Source organism: Bos mutus, chromosome 11 (assembly GCF_027580195.1).
Source record: "Bos mutus isolate GX-2022 chromosome 11, NWIPB_WYAK_1.1, whole genome shotgun sequence".
NCBI lineage: Eukaryota > Metazoa > Chordata > Mammalia > Artiodactyla > Bovidae > Bos > Bos mutus.
In genome coordinates this window covers 85,119,217-85,134,363 of record NC_091627.1, presented here as the reverse complement: position 1 = coordinate 85,134,363, position 15,147 = coordinate 85,119,217, and the positions used below count along the sequence as shown (strand labels likewise).

General features: G+C 38.3%; 1 protein-coding gene and 1 pseudogene across 2 annotated transcripts in view; one reads left to right on the top strand and one right to left on the bottom strand.

The window, feature by feature from the left end:
- Positions 1-15,147, bottom strand: part of SOS1 (SOS Ras/Rac guanine nucleotide exchange factor 1) — a 131,551-nt gene that overhangs the window by 97,090 nt on the left and 19,314 nt on the right. The gene's annotated exons all lie outside the window — the stretch shown is intronic.
- LOC102265881 (ubiquitin-ribosomal protein eS31 fusion protein-like) lies at positions 8,243-8,712 on the top strand (annotated as a pseudogene).

Below are 15,147 nucleotides of genomic sequence, written 5' to 3'. Positions count from 1 at the left end.
AAACTAGAATTGGTTTATTATACAGATGTGAAGATATTTCTGGTTACCTATACTTTTCCTACCCTGCAAAGTTTTGAACTTCCTCAGGTAAAATGCTAATGTAACACAGATAACTTAAAATACAGTCATAAAGAGATTTCACTGAATTCAAGTCTTGGTAGTTTTCCAGCATATACATTAAAGACTGAAATATTTGACTCCAAATTTCAAATAGGGTCAAAGGAATGAAAAATTACTTTTGCTAATAGAATCTGAAAATATAAAGTACCCTGGCTTAGAGGGGGGTATTAGATAAATATAAAAAAATTTTTTTTACTTCACTGGAGACCTTCTTAAAGTAGTAGTTTCATTATGAAATAATTTTACTAAAACTTCCAAGTAATTCCTATTTAAGGCTAACAATACGATATTGCTGGGGAAATATTTTTTTCACACACAAAAAACCACACACAAATGGAAGAGAAGATTCGTAAAGAGACTGGCTTGGATGCGGTCAGACAAAACACCGCCTTACCTAGATTGGAAAGACAACTAAAATGACAGAAAATTTCTCATCGAAAACCATGGAAGTCAGAGGAAGTCGCGATAATATTCTTTTAAGTGCTAGATGAAAAGAGCTACCAACTCGGAATCCAATCAGTATTGGTGAAAATACTGTTCTGGAATGAAGAGGAAATATAAACATTCTCAAATGAAACAAAATTAAGAAAATTTGTTGCCAATAGACCCACCCTAAAAGAATGGCTTAATCAGATCAGATCAGATCAGATCAGTCGCTCAGTCTGTCTCTTTGCGACCCCATGAATCGCCGCACACCAGGCCTCCCTGTCCATCACCAACTCCCAGAGTTCACTGAGACTCATGGCCATCGAGTCAGTGATGCCATCCAGCCATCTCATCCTCTGTCGTCCCCTTCTCCTCCTGCCCCAATCTCTCCCAGCATCAGGGTCTTTTCCAATGAGTCAACTCTTTGCATGAGGTGGCCAAAGTACTGGAGTTTCAGCTTTAGCATCATTCCTTCCAAAGAAATCCCAGGGCTGATCTCCTTCAGAATGGACTGGTTGAATCTCCTCGCACTCCAAAGAAGTTGTCTAACCAGAAGGCAAACAATGAAGGAGGAATTTCAGAACATCAGGAAGGAAGGAAGAACATGATGAAGAAATTATTGGGTAAGTACAACAGGCTTTCCTTCTCTTCTTCATTTTCCAATTATGTTTGATGGCTGAAGCAAAATTGTAAGAATGTCTCGTGTGGTTCTAAATGTAGGTAGAGGATATATTAAGGCAATCATCTTATACAGAACCACATAAAGGAAGGGAGATAAATTTCTCTATGCTTCAATCAAACAGATAAAATAATACCAATATGCTGTGATAACTTATACACAATTAACCCTTGAACAATGTGAGTCTGATCTGTGTGGTTCCACTTATAGGGGGATATCTTTCCACAGTAAATACTGGGAGCTTCCCTGGTGGTCCAGTGGTTAAGAATCAGCCTGCCAATGCAGGCACATGGGTTCAGTCCCTGGTCTGGGAGGATTCCACATGCCCTGGGGAACTAAATAAGCCCATGAGCCACAGCTACTGAGCCCGAGCTCTACAGCTGCAAGCTGAAACTGCTGCGCACGGGTGCGCAGAGCCTGTGCTCCACAGCGAGAAGCTGCTGGAAGGAGAAGCCTGCACATGCCGCACACAGTGGCCCCGGCTGGCCATACACAGCTAGACAAAGACTTCACACAGCAGTGAAGACCCAGAGCCAAAAGTAATTTTTAAACATAAACTTAAAAAAAAGTAAATACCATAGTACTACATAGTCCATGGCTGACTGAAGCTGGAGATTCAGAGCAATAGTGGAGACTGTGAGCCAACTGTAAGTTATGCACAGATTAACCCCCCGCCTTGTTCAAGGGTTGACTGTATACATCATGTAATACTCAGAACCACTATACAAAAAGCTATACAAAGAGATACACAAAAACACAGTAAATAAATCAAAATGGAATTCTAATAAATGTTCAAGTAACCCCAGGAAACAGAAAACAGTATCTAAAATGGCAGGCTAAGCCATAAGACAGCAATAATTACACTGCATGAAGATGGTCATAGCAATTAAAAGCAGAGATTTGCAGAGTGGATTAAAAAAAGTGACCTAACTATGTACTACCTAATGACAGTCACTTCAAATACAATAATATAAGTAGATAAAAGTAAAAGAACAGAAAAAGATACATCATGCAAGCCTTAATCAAAAGAAAGCAGAAGTGGCAACATTAATATCAGATAAAGTAGATTTCAAACAAAGCTAGTGGAGGTGATGGAAATCCAACTGAGCTATTTCAAATCCTAAAAGATGTGAAAGTGCTGCATTCAACATGCCAGCAAATTTGGAAAACTCAGCAGTGGCCACAGGACTGGAAAAGGATTGCATTCCAATCGCAAAGAAAGGCAATGTCAAAGAATGTTCAAACTACCGCACAATTGCACTTATCTCACACGATAGCAAAGTAGTGCTCAAAATTCTCCAAGCTAGGCCTCAACAGTACTTGAACCAAGAACTTCCAGATGTTCAATCTGGATTTAGAAAAGACAGAGGAACCAGAGATCAAATTGCCAACATCTGTTGGATCCAGAAAAAGCAAGAGAATTCCAGAAAAACATCTACTTTTGCTTCATTGACTGTGCTAAAGCCTTTGACTGTGTAGATCACAACAAACTGTGGAAAATTCTTCAAGAGATGGGAATATCAGACCAACCTACTTGCTTCCTGAGAAATCTGTATGCAGGTTAAGAAGCAACAGTTAGAATCGGACATGGAACAACTGACTGGTTCCAAACTGGGAAAGGAGTATGTCAAGGCTATATATTTTCACCCTACTTATTTAACTTCTATGCAGTGTACATCATGTGAAATGGTGGACTGGATGAAGCACAAACCAGAATCAAGCCTGCTGGGAGAAATACCAATAACCTCAGATATGTAGATGACACCACCCTTATGGCTGAAAGGGAAGAGGAACTAAAGAGCCTCTTGATGAAAGTGAAAGAGAATAGTGAAAAAGCTGGCTTAAAACTCAACATTCAAAAAGCTAAGACCACAGCATCTGGTCCCATCACTTCATGGCAAATAGATGGGGAAACAATGGAAACAGTGAGAGACTATTTTCTTGGGCTCCAAAATCACTGCAGATGGCAACTGCAGCCATGAAATTAAAAGACACTTGCTCCTTTGAAGAAAAGCTATTGACAAACCTAGACAGCATATTAAAAAGCAGAAACATTACTTTGCCGACAAAGGTCTGTATAGTCAAAGCTAAGGTCTTTCCAGTAGTCATGTATGGGTGTGAGAGTTGGACCATAAAGAAAGCTGAGTGCTGAAGAATTGATGCTTTTGAACTGTGGCGTTGGAGAAGACTCTTGAGAGTCCCCTGGACTGCAAGGAGATCCACCCAGTCAATCCTAAAGGAAATCAGTCGTGAATATTCATTGGAAAGACTGATGCTGAAGCTGAAGTTTCAATACTTTGGCCACCTGATGCAAAGAACTGACTCACTGGAAAAGACCCTGATGCTGGGAAAGACTGAATGCAGGAGAAGAAGGGGGCGACAGAGGATGAGATGGTTGGATGGCATCACCAACTCGATGGTCATGAGTCTAAGCAAGTTCCAGGAGTTTGTGATGGACAGGAAAGCCTGCGTGCTGCAGTTCATCAGGTCGCAGAGAGTCAGACATGATTGAGCAACTGAACTGAACTGAAAGTAGACTTCAAAGCAAGGAAATTCACTGGACAGAGGGACATTATCCAATGTTAAAAAGGCCAGTCCATCAAGAAGACAGCAATCCCAAATGCATATCCACCAAACAACAGAGTTCTAAAATGTAAGCAAAAACTGATAGAACTGAAAGGAGAATGCACAAACCCACAGTAATAGCTGAACAATTCAATACCTCTCTCTAAACAATCAGTACAACTATATAGAAAATCACAAAGAATTTAAAAGAACTCAACAATACCATCAGTCAACAAGAATTAATCAACATTTATACAACACTCCATACAAGAAGAGAGGAAAACACATTCTTATCCAGTGCCTAAGCAACACAAAACAAGATAGAATATATCTTGGACTACAAAACAAATCTGAACAAACTGAAAAGAACCGAAATCATTAAAAATATGTTCTTTGACCACAATAGAAACAAACTAGAAATCAATAACAGAAAGTTAACAGGAAAATCTTCAAACACTTGAAACTTTAACAATACACTTATATGTAAATAATCTATGGATCAAAGGAATTCTCAAAGGAAATTTAAAAACACATACAATAGAACTGAAGGAGGGACTTCCCTGGTGGTCCCATGGCTAAGACCTAATTCCCAGTGCATGAGGCCTGGGTTTGATCCCTGGTCAGGGAACTAAATCCCACATGCTACAACTAAGAACTGGCACAGCCAAATAAATAAATCCAAAAAAATGGGTGCAAGACCTAAATAGACATTACTCCAAAGAAGACATACATATGACCTACAGACACATGGAAAGATGCTTAACATTACTCATTATTACAGAAATGAAAATCAAAACTACAATGAGGTATTATTACCTTATACCATCAGAATGGTCATCATCAAAAAATCCACAAATAATAAATGCTGGAGAAGGTGTGGAGAAAAGGGAACCCAAATGTACTGTGGGTTGTAATGTAAATTGATACAACCACTTGGAGAACAGTACAGAGGTTCCTTAAAAAAACTAAACATAGAACTATCATGACCCAGCGATCCCACTAAAGGGCATATAGCCTGAGAAAACTGTAATTCAAAGACTCATGTACCGCAGTGTTCACTGCAGCAATGTTTACAATAGCCAGGACATGGAAGCAACCTAAACATCCATCGGCAGATGAAAGAATAAAGCGGTTGTGGTACATATATACAATGGAATATTACTGAGCCATAAAGAGGAATGAAATTAGGTAATTTACAGTGATATGGATGGGCCTAGAGTCTGTCACACAGGGTGAAGTGAGTCAGAAAAAGAAAAACAAGTATATTAATGTCTATGTATGGAATCTAGAAAGACAGTACAGATGAGCTTGTTTGCAGGGCAGAACAGACACACGGGTGTAGAGAAAAGACACATGGACAGTAGGGGAAAGGGAGGGTGAAATGAACTGGGAGAGTAAGACTGATGTATGTATACACTACCATGTGTAAAACGGACAGCTAGTGGGAAGTTGCTGTTCCAGCACAGGGAGCTCAGCTAAGTGCTCTGTGATGACGAGAGGGCTGGGATGGGGAAGGGAGGTTCAGGAGGGAGGGGATATATGTACATATACGGCTGATTCACTTTGTTCTACAGCGGAAACTACCACTTAGAGCAATTATGTGCCACTAAAAGAATAAATTTTTTTAAAAAAGAACTACAGGAAAATGAAAATACAACATATTAAAATCTGTGAGGCATAGGTAAAACAGTGCTGAGAAAGAAATTTACAGCAATTAAAAAAAAGGAAAAACTCAAATCAATAATTAACTCTCAACCTCTAGAATCCCTCTGCAAAAATGCAAAATAAAAGCAAAGAAAGAAAAAGGAAAAAATAAAAATACAAGCAGAAATCAATAAACTGAAAATGGAAAAATAGGGAAGAATCAATAAAACAGCTGGTTCTTTTAAGAGATCAAAAACTGAAGCACCTAGCAAGACAAAGGGAAAAAAAAGAGAGAGAGAGAGAAGATACAAATTACCAACATGGGAATAAATCAGAAATGAAATGTGAATGTGTCTACACACCCTGCAACTACAAAAAAAAAAAAAAGGGAACACTATGAATAACTCTTCACAAACAACTGACAATTTAGAAGGAATGAACCAATTTCTCACAAAACAAAAACTACAACTTACCCAACTTTACTTATGAAGTTAATAATTTGAATAGTCTTACACCTACTAAATAAAATGCATTTGTAAATTCAAAACATCCGAAAAACTCTCCAGATCCAGATGGTCTCACTGAAAATTGTAGCAAACTTTTAAAGAAGAATTAACATCAATTTTCCACAATCTTTTCTAGAAACAGAACTGAAGGGAACATTTTCAAATTCATTCTATTAAGCTAGTATCACCCTGATTTAAAAAACAAACAAACATAAACACAGTATAAAAAACTACAGATCAACATTCTTCATAAGTACAGATCTTTAACAAAATATTAGCAAGTCAAATTTGGAAATATACAAAAAGAATCATCCATTATGATCAAGCAGAGTTTATTCCAGGGTTGCAGGTCTAGACCAATATTATAAAACTAATCAATGTAATCCACCACATTAAAAAGCTAAAGAAAAAAACCATGTAATTCATCTCAATTGAGTAAAAAAAAAAAAAAAAAGTAGTATTTGACAAAATTCTTCACCCACTCATGGGGAAAAAGTATCTCTCAGAGAAACAGAAACGGAATGGAACTTCTTCAACTGGATAAAGAGCATCTACAAAAACCTACAGGTAACATACACTTGAGAGTAAAAGACTGAACTGTTGTTGCTGTTTAGTAGCTAAGTCACATTGAATTCTTTGCAAGCCCATGGACTGCAGCCCACCAGGCTCCTCCGTCCATGGGATTTCCCAGGCAAGAATACTGGGGAGTGTGTAAGTGTTAGTCACTCAGTGTGTCCAACTCTTTGCAGCCCCTGGACTGGAGCACGCCAGGCTCCTCTGTCCATGGAATTCTCCCGGCAAGAATACTAGAGTAGGTTGCCATTTCTTTCTCCAGGGGATCTTCCCAACCCAGGGATCAACCTGCCTCTCCTGCAATGCAGGCAGATCCTCTACTGCATTCAGATCCCAAAGAATGAATTCTTTCCCCCCAAAATTGGGAGAAAAAACACAAAATGTCCAATCAACATATTCATTAAACATACTGCTGAAAGTTTTTGCCAGTGCAATAAAATAAGAAAAGGAGATTTAAAAAAAATAATAAATTTGAAAGGAGAAAATAAAACTGTCTCTATTTGTCAATTAAATGATTATCTAGGTAGAAAATTGCCAAGAATCTACAAAACAAAAAGACAACAAATAGTGAGTTCAGTAAGTTCATAGGATACAAGACAAACACATAGAAAAAATCCACTGTACTTGCAATGAACACATGGACATAAAAAATAAAATAACCCACACACCCGAAACACTAGGTACAAATCTAACAAAACAAGCATATAAGACTTGTATTCTAAAAATGGCACAATACTCATCAGGAAACCAAAGATCCAAAAACAAATAGAGAGACATTCTATGTTAATGGAATGAGTGATTCAACAATCTCAGAATGTCAATTCTTCCACTCCCTAATATTAATACAGGGGTTTAACATAGTTCCTACCAATATCCCAAGCAAGATTTATTGTGTAGATATTGACAAGATCATTCTAAAATTTATATGAAGAGGAAAAGGAACTAGACTTACTAAAACAATTTTGGAAAATAAAATGGAAGGAAATATATCCTACCCAATTTAAAGACTTATTTTACAGCGATAGTAGTAAAAACTGTATAGTACTGGCAGAGAGAGAGAAACACATGGAATAAGACAGAACCCAGAAATAGATCCACAAAAATATGCACAAATTTTTAGCAAAAGTACAAAAGCAATTCAGTGGAGGGACTGCTTTTCCAACAAATGGTGCTGAAGCGAACGGACATGTGTAGGCAAAAAAAATGAACTTCAACCTAAATCTCATATCTTATGCAAAAATAACTCAAAATGTATCTTAAAGGTAAAATGTAAAACTATAGAGCTTGTAGGGAAAAATACAGGAGAAAAATTTCAGGATCCATTGATATGCAAAGATTATTTAAGACCTGACACCAACCCATTAAAGGAAAATACCGATAAATTGAACGTCAAAACTTAAAAACTTTTGCTCTAGGAAAGAGCCTAGAAAGTGGATAAGAAGGTAATGTAAGAAGTGGGCAAAATATTTCCAAACCACAGGCCCAACAAAGGATTAGTATCCAAAATATATATAAAGAACTCTCAAAACTCAACAGTAAAAGAGCAAACAATCCAATTAGAAAATGGGTAAGAGACACAAAGAAACACTGCGCTCATATATGATATGACATACACACGTTTTTGCTACAAGTGTTTACAAAACAAAAGGACAGAAAATGACCTCACTGGTTCTCAGTAAGGGACAAGTTAGCTTTTAGACCTGCCATTTGCAGTGGAACCATCACCAAGATGCAGATTTTCATGAAGACCCTGACAAGGAAGTCCATCACTCCTGAAGTCAAACCCTCGGATGCAACAGAAAATATAAAGGCCAAGATCCAAGATAACAAAGGAATTCCTCCCGATGGGCAAAGCCTGGTCTTTGCTGGCAAGCAACTGGAAGATGGATGTACTGTGACTACAATGCAAAAGGAGTCCACTCTTTACCTTAACGTTTTAAACTTTGTGGTGGTGCTAAGAAAAGAAAAGGAAGAAGTCTTACATCACTCCCAAGAAGAACAAGCATAAGACAAAGAAGGTTTAAGCTGGCTGTTCTGAAATACTATATCGTGGATGACAATGGCAGAATCAGTCACCTTCATCAGGAGTGCCCTACTGAGGAATGTGGTGCCAGAGTTTTTATGGCAAGCCACTTACACAGGCATTACTGTGGCAAATGTTGTCTGACCTATTGTTTCAACAAACCAGAAGGCAAGTAATTGCATATTGGTTAATAAAAGACAGAGACACTAGTTTGATAAATTATAATACAACTAAATAGTAGTATACAGCCACAGAAAATAAAGGTGATAACCTTAACTGCTATGGTCTCCAAAGTATATTTGTGTGTGGGGGGGGGAGGGTAGTGGTGATAAGGGTACTAAAAAACGGGTGTGCTCCCCAAAAGAAAGAAAACACACACAGACACACCACATTCATGTATACACACACAAGCTAACCACAGAAAAATCTTTACTTGTAAATTGTTTGCCCCTAGGTAGGTTGTAAGAACAGTAGAGCAGATGAATGAGATGAAAGATTTTCACTGTATAGTCTTTGGAGCTTTAAATTTTGTGACTGTGTTCTAAAAGTTTTATAAAGTGTTGTTTTTTAATTTAAAAAATGAAATAGGATACGTTTCATATTTGTTATATTCAACACTAAAAAATATATTAACTGTCAAAAATGTAAATACGAAGAACATTTTAAAAAATTACCAAAGACTGAAATGAGTTTATAAATTAATTGTATTTTCAAGAATTTGCTACTAGAGATTACTAAATTTTGATGAGTTTAATAGCAAACATGTAAGTGTACGATGTAAAGTAGCAACAAAATTAAGAACACTTTACTATACAATATAAAATATAGAACAAGAATGTTATGTAAATTTGTTATTAATTGTTGAAATGCTTGTGTGTGTTAGTCGTTCAGGCCCATCCAACTCTTTGTGACCCCATGGACTGTAGCCCACCAGGCTCCTCTGTCCGTGGAATTCTCCAGGCAAGAATACTAATCGTGCTTCTGCTCAGTCTCTAAGCTGTGTTCGACTCTTTGCAATCCCAGTGATTGTAGTCCTGCCAGGCTCCCTCTGTCCACGGAATGCTCCAGGCAAGAATATTGGACTGGGTTGCTATTTCCTTCTCCAAGGCATCTTCCCGATCCAGGGATCAAACCCTGGTCCCCACACTGCAGACAGATTCTTTACCATCTGAGCCACCAGTTGAAATGTTAAGGTAGAAAAGACTTTTTAATGGAAGTTACCTTTTCAAACGTATTTCAAACTTATAAACTCACTGCTATTCCTATAGATTATTTGTTTGATGCTAGAGATTATTTGTTTGATGCTGAGGACACATTTTCCGACAAATAAATGGACACTGGGGCGTCCCTGGTGGTCTAGTGGTTAAGAGTCCGCCTGCTAGTGGAAGGGACATGGGTTCAGAAGATCCCACATGCTGTGAGGTAACTAAGCCCACATGCCACAACTACGAGTCAACACTCCAGAGCCCACAAGCTGCAACTACCGAGCCCACACGCGACAACTGCAACAGCCTGTGCTCCGCAAGAGAAGTCACCGCAGTGAGAAGCCAGAGCCCCGCAACTAGAGAAGCACCACTCACTGCAAACAGAGAAAGTCTGCGTGCAGCGAAGACCCACGGCAGCCAAAAATAAATAAATAAATAAAAGATTAAATCTTAAGAATCTCAGAAAAGTCTACTTAAATTATAAAATCTAAGTTCTAAAGTAGAACTTTGAATTCTAGAAGATGAGAACAGGAAATTCTGTGGTTTTTGAAGGAAGAAAGAAAGGAAAGCAGGAGAAAGGAGGAAGGAATAAGAGCATATTACTTCCCTTTCTCTATAAGTGACCTCAGTCAAAATTTTCAACTATGAAAATGTCGTATCAGGGTCTCACCTTCCTCTCTCTATTCCTTGTTATGCAGTCCCACATACCCCAATGCAACACCTTCCCACAAAGCCTTGCCCCCCTCCAAAATACACTACATGTACTTAACCCACTGTCCCAGCTACCACCCACTAAGACTCTCAATCTCTCATGAACAGGTGTTGATTTCAGCTTACAAACAGTGAGAAAAGCACTCTAAATAAACTAAATAACATGTAGCTTAAATCTTCCTGAGGTACAGCTGACCATATGACAACTTGAGGATTAATCCACGTGTAATGTAAGAGCTGGCTTTCCATATCCCCAGTTCCTCTGCATCCGAAGACTCAACTAACCAGCAACAATACTGCACTGTAGTATTTACTACTGAAAAGTATTCATGTATGAGTGGACCCATGCAGTTCAAACCCATGTTATTCAAGGGTCAGCTGCATTTGTGATTTTTCTAATAGTATACTTGCTAATTTAAATGAAAGTACAATTCTCAGAATTTCAGAGACTACAACTTTAAAAAATGTAAATATTTAAGAAATACTGAAGTAGCCTTTATCTATTTTAGGAGTACTTCTTACCCTAGCCTTATCTCCCCAAAGTTCTGTTATATATGTGTATATATTTAGAACATAGTTAATTCAACCATTTATCCAATGATTTAAAAGATTTACACATTTGTGTCACATTATTTTTTTGAAGAGACTATGTTCTTTAAATGATATCTATTTTTGGAATTGTTTTATCATTTACTGTATTATGGGCTTCCTAGGTGGCACAATGGTAAGAATATGCCTGCCAATGTAGGAGATGCAGGTTCAATCTCTGGTTGGAAAGATCCTCTGAAGAAGAAATGGCAATCCACTACAGTATTCTTGCCTGGAATATTCCATGAATAGAGGAGCCTGGTGGCCTACACTCCATGGGGTCACAAAGAGACACAAATGAGCACGCACACACAATCACTGTATTATAAGTACTTGGATGGAAAATCTAAGTTATCATTTTACTACCCTATGAAGTCAATTGCAAGATTTTGCATATAGAAGCTCCTCTGGGATTAACTCTAGTAACTGGGCTCTCTAGGAACAGAGTAACAAGAGGTTTGAAATTACCTTTGACTTCTTAAATCAACTGAAGTGAAGTGACAGTCACTCAGTTGTGTCCGACTCTTTGCAACCCCATGGAACTCTTCAGGACAGAATACTGGAGTGGGTAGCCTTTCCCTTCTCCAGGGGATCTTCCCAACCCATAGATCGAACCCAGGTCTCCCACACTGCAGGCAGATTCTTTACCAGCTGAGCTACAAAAACTACTTTTTATTTAAGAATTTTAAAAACCAAATATTAGAACACAATTTAAAACAAGTACAAATTATCTGTATTATCAAGTCAAGTGGAACTTAGGAAGCATTACTACAAACAAAGCTAATGGAGGTGATGGAATTCCAGCTGAGCTATTTAAAAATCCTAAAAAATGATGCTGTTAAAGTGCTGCACTCAGTATGTCAGCAAATTGGGAAAACTCAGCAGTGGCACAGGACTGGAAAAGGTCCATTTTCATTTCAATTGTAAAGTGGACAAGACCAAAGAATGTTCAAACTACTGTACAACCGCTTACTTCACATGCTAGCAAGGGTATGCTCAAAATCCTTCAAGCTAAGCTTCAACAGTATGTGAACCAAGAACTTCCAGATATATAAACTGGGTTTAGAAAAGGCAGACACACCAGAGATCAAATTGCCAACAATTGATCATAATTGATCAATTGTTGGATCATAAAGAAAGCAGGGGAATTCCAGAAAAACATCTACTTCTGCTTCATTGACTATGCTAAAGCCTTTGACTGTGTGGATTACAACAAACTGGAAAATTCTTAAAGAGATGGGAATACCAGACCATCTTAACCATCTCCTGAGAAACCTGTATGCTGGTCAAGAAGCAACACTTAGAACCTTACATGGAACAACTGACTGGTTCAAAATTGGGAAATGAGTATGACATGGCTGTATACTGTCCCCCCCGCTTATTTAACTTATATGCAGCGTGTATCATGCAAAATGCTGTGTTGGATGAATCACAAGCTGAAATGAAGACTGCCAAGGAGAAACATCAACAACCTCAGATATGCAGATAATACCACTCTAATGGCAGAAAGTGAAAAGGAACTAAAGAGCCTCAGGATGAGGGTTAAAGAGGACAGTGAAAAAGATGGCTTAAAACTCAACATTCAAAAAACTAAGATCATGGCAACTGGTCCCATCACTTCCTTGCTATTAGAAGAGGAAAAAGTGGAAACAGTGACAGATTTTACTTTCTTGAGCTCTAAAACCACTGCTGACAGTGACTGCAGTCATTAAACTAAAAGACGCTTGCTCCCTAGAAGGAAACTATAACAAACCTAGGCAACATATTAAAAAGCAAAGACATCACTTTGCCGACAAAGGTCCATACAGTCAAAGCTATGGTTTTTCCAGTAGTCATATACATTTATAAGAGTTGGACCATAAAGAAGGCTGAGCAGCAAAGAACTAATGCTTTTGAACTATGGTGCTGGAGAAGACTTGAGAGTCCCCTGGACTGTAAGGAGATCAAACCAGTCAATCTTAAAGGAAATCAATCCTGAATATTCATTGGGAGGACTGATGCTGAAGTTGAAGCTCCAATACTTTGGTTACCTGATGGAGAGGGCCAACTCACTGGAAAAGATGCTGATGCTGGGAAAGATTGAAGGCAAAAGGAGAAGAGGGCAACAGAGGATGGGATGGTTAGATTATAGTAAAGGACAGGGAAGCCTCGCATGCTGCAGTCCATGGGGTCGCAAAGAATCAAACATGACTTTAGCAAATGAACAACAACAAAACAAATTATTTTTTGTAGAAAGAAGAAAACTTGATTTTACATAGCACAATGGACAAATCTCAGGATATAAATCTGAATCTTACTGTATTACTGCTATGTCACACTGGCAATTTTCACAAATTGTTACAAGAGTGCACCAGTACAGACCCAAGCTATACAGACTGAGAGAGGTTTTGTTGTTATTTGCTTGGTTGTTTTTTAGCTCCTGAAGCTCAAGGAAATCTCTGTCAAAACACTGTGGAAACACAAGTTAAGTCAAAGAGACTTCAGTGATTATACACACCAAGGAATACTTTGTTTGAAAAAAACAACAGCTTTGGAAAGTCATTCAACAAACATACTAATATAGCCTTCAACAATCAAAAACAAAACCAAATAAAAACAAACAACAAAACAGCAAGCCCTGGGAAAAGGGAAGAATCTACTTTCAACAGTTACATTATACTATTCAAATGCCCAGTTTAAGAAAAAAAAATCACATAGCATACAAAACAAAAACAAACCAAGACAGAATTGCACATTGAAAGAAACAAAATTAACTGAAAGAAACTGGCTAAAGAAGCCCAGCCATCAGACTAACTAGATAAAAACTTTAAAACTGATTTGAATATGCTCAAAATGCTTTTTACAAAAAGTAAACAGGGCCTAAGGGACCTGCAGGATAACAAGCAGACCAAAACATGCATTGTGGGAATCTCAGAAGGGGAAGAGAGAAAGGGACAGAAAGAACATGTAAAGAAATAATGGCTGAAAATACCCCAAAATCGATGAAATACATTAATCTACAAATTCAAAAAGTTCGATAAAATCTACATAGGATAAATTCCAGGATACTTGCACCAAGGCACATTATACACCACTGTCTAAAAACAAAAGCAGCAGGAGAAGCAACTCTTTTCATACTGCTCAGTTCAGTCTCTCAGTCGTGTCCCACTCTTTGCAACCCCATGGAGGGAGCACACAGGCTTCCTTGTCTATCACCAACTCCTGGAGCCTACTCAAACTCATGTCCATCAAGTCTGTGAGGCCATCCAATGATCTCATCCTCTGTCGCCCCCTTCTCCTCCTGCCTTCAATCTTTACCAGCATCAGGGTCTTTTCCAATGAGTCAGTTCTTCACATCAGGTGGCCAAAGTACTGGAGTTTCAGCTCCAGCATCAGTCCTTCCAATGAATAGTCAGGGTTGATTTCCTTTAGGATGGACTGGTTGGATCTCCTTGCAGTCAAAGGGACCCTAAAGAGCCTTGCCCAACAGCACAGTTCAAAAGCATCAATTCTTCGGTGCTCAGCTTTCTTTAAAGTCCAACTCTCACATCCATACATGACTACTGGAAAAACCGTAGCTTTGACTAGATGGACCTTTGTTGGTAAAGTAACGTCTCTGGTTTTTAATAAGCTGTCTAGGTTGGTCATAGCTTTTCTTCCAAGGAGCAAGCATCTTTTAATTTCATGGCTGCAGTCACCATCTGCAATGATTTTGGAGACCAGAAAAATAAAGTCTGTCATTGTTTCCATTGTTTCCCCATCTATTTCCTATGAAGTGATAGGACTGGATGCCATGATCTTAATTTTCTGAATGTTGAGTTTTAAGCCAACTTTTTCACTCTCCTCTTTCACTTTCATCAAGAGACTCTTTAGTTCTTCTTCACTTTCTGCCATAAGGGTGGTGTCATCTGCATATCTGAGATTATTGATATTTCTCCTGGCAATCTTGATTCCAGCTTGTGCTTCATCCAGCCCACCATTTCACATGATGTACTCTATATAGAAATTAAATAAGCAGGATGAGAATATGCAGCCTTGATGTACTCCATGGAACCAGTCTGTTTTTCCATGTCCAGTTCTAACTGTTGCTTCCTGACCTGCATACAGATTTCTCAGAGGCAAGTCAGG